General features: G+C 44.0%; 1 long non-coding RNA gene across 1 annotated transcript; it reads right to left on the bottom strand.

Moving 5' to 3' along the window:
* Nucleotides 1–548: 548 nt before the first annotated feature.
* LOC147689001 (uncharacterized) lies at nucleotides 549–1175 on the bottom strand. Its single transcript, XR_015300584.1, has 3 exons — nucleotides 1114–1175; nucleotides 935–1000; nucleotides 549–815 (listed from the first exon to the last, which is right to left on the bottom strand). It is a non-coding gene; the product is annotated as an uncharacterized LOC147689001 (long non-coding RNA).
* Between the last annotated feature and the right edge of the window lie 3491 nt (nucleotides 1176–4666).

Here is a 4666-nt window from a genome sequence, read left to right as displayed (position 1 = left end):
GTAATTAGTTCCTATGTGGAAATTACAAAGAGGTCATGATCAAACATTGGTCTACTCGGTAACGCTGAAAAACAACACCATACCGATCAACAACCTAATCGTGTTGCGCATTTAAAGGGGACATACCTCACAGGTGCTTGTGTGTGCTATTCAAAACTCTCAGGAGGCAGGGATCTTGACGCGTTTCTGATGTAACCTAATTTGAAGTATGGTTGGAAACTGAAATCAACGTATTCCATAGATTATAAGTTACTATCGGCAATATACTTCTATTAGTGTGAATCCCTATCACAGTTATTAAAAACACACAAGTGCTTCTATATAGTCAGGACAGTGTTTCTTATTAAATACAGGACAAATGTTATTCATCATATATCTCCTACTGAAGATGTATTATTAGTACCTCAGGTGGTTTTGGACGCAGCAGGCACAAGGAAAAATCGATATACTTGCTCTCAGGGTCGCAAACCTATTTTCTAAAAAGAACGTGACAGTATTCAGGTGTGCAAGAGTAGTTAATGAAACTAATTCGCATGTGAAATTACCACTTATCATGGTTGAAACATACCTCCACAAAGATGAAGGGACAAATGAATCAAAAATGCCACTATCGCCTGCGTCAAAATGAAAACACAGGGCAGTCTTCTTCAGAACCTCTGTGTTGTTACTCTAAAGTTAAAGAGGTTAAAATACAATGAGGGAGTCAAGGAATGACAAAACGTTTTGCTACACAGAGCTTGAAAACATTGGCGCATCTGAACATAGTCAGCTCACCTCAATGAAGGGGGGATCTGATTTACACCATTCGAGCCCTCCTGCAGAAGGTGAAAATAAATATGGAAAAACGGAGTTCATATCAGTCCGACATTGCCTAGCGTCGCATTTAGCTAAAGAGTCCTGAATCAGGGGACAGTTTATAGCTGAGGGCGCTCACCTGAACCGCCAGTACAGGAGGCAGTGTAGTGAGGGGAGTCTCCTTCAAAACCTCCGTATTGTTACTCTACAGTCAAAGAGGGAAACAGGTTAAAATACGGGGAGTGAGTCAAAATTGGCAATTCATTTTGCCACACAGCGATTGACAAACAATGGCACATCTGGAAATGGCCCGCTCACCTCGAAAGAAGGGGGGATCTGTTTCACACCAATATGTGGAATAAACCAAACGAGCCCTCCTGCAGCGGGGGGAAAACACACGGAGTTACTGTCAATCGGACGCTGCCCAGTGTCACGTTTAGCTAAACAGACCTGAATCCGGAGATAGCCTTTAGTTAAAAGCGCTCACCTGAAACGCTAGCACAGGAATCAATGTAGTGAAGCACCCGAGTCTCGCTAGTGTGCCCTCGCCGTGTAACACAAGTAAACTTCCTGGTTGAGGAGAAGGGGGCGGGGCCTCCATCCGAAATTATAATAGAGGTGGTAAACAGACTATGATCCACTAGCTCGGCGGGGGTAAGATTTATATATAACCACTCTATATTTGTATAGAGGATTGAATTAGTCAGAATTTAAATTTCAGAAACTTGGTAATTAATTTGTGAAACACGTAAGGACACCAAGAAGTTTTGCATCGTACATGTTGTATCGAAACACATAGTCAACACATGCATTACGCCAGTGCGCACAAATCTCACAGGATAGTGAAGGCACAGTCATTTTTCTAAATGAACCCCATATAGTTAGTGAATAAAAGAGCCCACAAGAAGGCATTCAGTATTTTTTAAAGAGTAGATATACCATGGTTCCCATGAAATCTGGACAGTGTAATTCTTGGTAGTGTGCACCTATCTCACAGGATGGTGAAAACACCCCTAGATTCAAATGAAAAAAATCAAACTCTGCAGAATGGTAATTGTTGAAATATATGACGGGGCATGCATGTTACTGAAGGTGATGCATAGTTCACATTAAGTTCAAGCATGTAATTAAAGCATCCTTTCGCACAAACATGAAATTCATATATAGGTTGGTCATCATTTTTACAGAAGTGGTCATCGGGTAATGCGCACAAAACTCGCAGGATAGTGAAAAGCATTACCAAGGTAGGTGACAGTATCACAGTGCATTGATGTGTAAGGGTAGTGTAGACTATTGTATTCAGAGATTAGCCAACTGTACAAAACTGCTTTCTGATTCATTTAAACCATCTGTGACAGAATTGAAAGTATGGATCCACTTTAATTCTCTCATATTGAGAATACTAGATAAATCGCCACCCCTGGGGCCTAGTGTCACATGTTCCAGAACCGCCCATTTAAGTGTTTCAGGGAGATGGTTTTCTCTTTCACAATGTTCAACTAGTGGTGCCCCCGGTGTCTTACATCTTATACGGCTGCAATGTGCAAGAAATCTAGCTTTCACCCATTGTTGGGTTTGACCTACGAATATCAGTTCACAGGGGCAGATTATCCCATAGATTACGTTTCTAGTATTGCAGTTCGTGTGGCTCTTGTAGGTGTGATGGTGATTCTTGAACGTAAAGTCCTTGGATTGGATGGTGGAGGGACAGGCTTTACAACTGCCACATCTAAAGTGTCCGACTATGGGCGGTTGTTTCCAGCATGAGGCCAAAGTAGGAGTCGCCGGGCACTCCAAAAAGGATGATACTACTTAGTCTCTCAGACATCTCGCCTTTTTGAAGGCATGCATGGGTACATCAGTTCTTTCCAACTCATCAGCGATTAGACCCCAATGTTTATTAATTGTCTTTTTGATTGCATGACTTTTTGTTGAAAACGTAGTAACACAGATCTTGCGTTTCTCCTCTTGACATGCGCGCGTAGATGGTTCCAGGAGCGTCTCACGGTGACAGAACCATGCCCTCTTCCTTGAACGTTTGATCAGACGTTTAGGATAGCCTCTTTCAATCAAGCGTGTCATCAGTATATCGGATTGTGCCATATAGTCTTCCTTCTTGCTGCAGTTCCTCCGAATCCGGAGGAACTGGCCATGGGGTAGATTGTCTCGAAGACTCCGCGGATGATGGCTTGAGTACAATAGCAGCGAATTACGTTCAGCAGGCTTCCTAAAGAGTGTGGTATACAATGTCCCATCTTCTGCTACTATGCTGATGTCCAGGAAGTCTATTCTGTTATTGCTTGATTGCATAGTGAATTGAATGTCTGGGGACTGTTGGTTAAGCCAGGTGTGGAACCCTTGTAGATCGGCCTCGTTCCCGTTCCATATGATCAAAACGTCATCAATATACCGCATCCACATGCGTATTTGATGTTGAAAAGGGTTGCAGTTGTTCATGATGAAGGTGTTTTCATAAAAGGCCATGAAAAGAATCGCCAGGTCCGGGGCAAATGCTGCCCCCATTGCCACGCCCTTCGTTTGTAAATAAAATACATTCTGGAACATAAAGAAGTTCCTCCTCATTGCTATTTTTAATAGAAGGATGATGAATCGGGTAGGTACTTGTACGGGGGCCTCGCGGCTATCAAGGGCTACGGTGGCCACCATGAGTGCCTCCTCTTGAGGGATGCTCGTATATAGCGACACAATGTCGCACGTTACCAATAGTTCCTCTTCTGGATTGAACTGTTCCCGTCTACCAAGTTAATGACATGTGTGGTGTCTCTCAGGTAGGTTGTAGTTGCTTCTGCCAGAGGTTTTAGAAAGAAGTCCACATAACGGCAGAGAGGCTCAAGAATGGACCCGCACCCAGAGACGATGGGCCGTCCTGGGGGATTGTGAATGTCCTTGTGTACCTTGGGTAAGGTGTAAATAGTTGGAATACGGGGGTGTCTCTGATTGAGGTATTGATATTCGTGGTCCTTGAGGAAACCTTGCTGGAGGCCCTCCTGTGTTACCCTTAGGATCTCAGCTGCCAGTTCTTTAGTGGGATCCGAGGTTAGCTTTTGATAACTTATGCCATCATTTAGTTGACGTCAGATTTCTTCTTTGTACTTTGCAGTATCTTGGATAATGATGGCCCCGCCCTTATCCGCTGGCTTCACAACAATATTACAGTTGGATTTCAGGGTATACAGGGCTGCTCTTTCAGTCTTCTTGATGTTGTATTTTACATGCACCTTTTCACTCAAGATCCTCTTGACCTCACCCGTGACAATATTCTCATACGCCAATATTCGATGACTCATTACGTTGGCTGAGGGTACAAAAGTCGATGGTACTCGAAAACCAGTGATGGATTTCATCTGGGATGGTGGTCTGTTCTTAAAAAAGAACCGTAGTCTTATTTTTCTGAAAAACTTCGAAAGTTCCATGAGTGTGTTAAAACAGTTGGGTGGGGTTGTCGGAACAAATGACAAACCTTTACCTAAGACTCCAAGCTCTTCTTCAGTGAATTGTTGGGAGGATATGTTGATCACTGGTGTGTTGATGTTGTTCACCACCTGTAGTTCTTGCGTCTGGTCGAGCGTTCGCCGTGTTCCTCCGGTTGGAATCGAACCTGTTTCGTCCCGCGGCCTCGGCCGCCCTCGTTGTCCCATTGGAATAAACCAAACGAGCCCTCCTGCAGCGGGGGGAAAACACACGGAGTTATTGTCAATCGGACGCTGCCCAGTGTCACGTTTAGCTAAACAGACCTGAATCCGGAGATAGCCTTTAGTTAAAAGCGCTCACCTGAAACGCTAGCACAGGAATCAATGTAGTGAAGCACCCGAGTCTCGCTAGTGTGCCCTCGCCGTGTAACACAAGTAAA

Source organism: Lissotriton vulgaris, chromosome 10, assembly GCF_964263255.1.
Source record: "Lissotriton vulgaris chromosome 10, aLisVul1.2, whole genome shotgun sequence".
Taxonomy (NCBI): domain Eukaryota; kingdom Metazoa; phylum Chordata; class Amphibia; order Caudata; family Salamandridae; genus Lissotriton; species Lissotriton vulgaris.
Note: the sequence above shows the minus strand (reverse complement) of the source record. Positions and strands in the feature narration are given on the sequence as shown.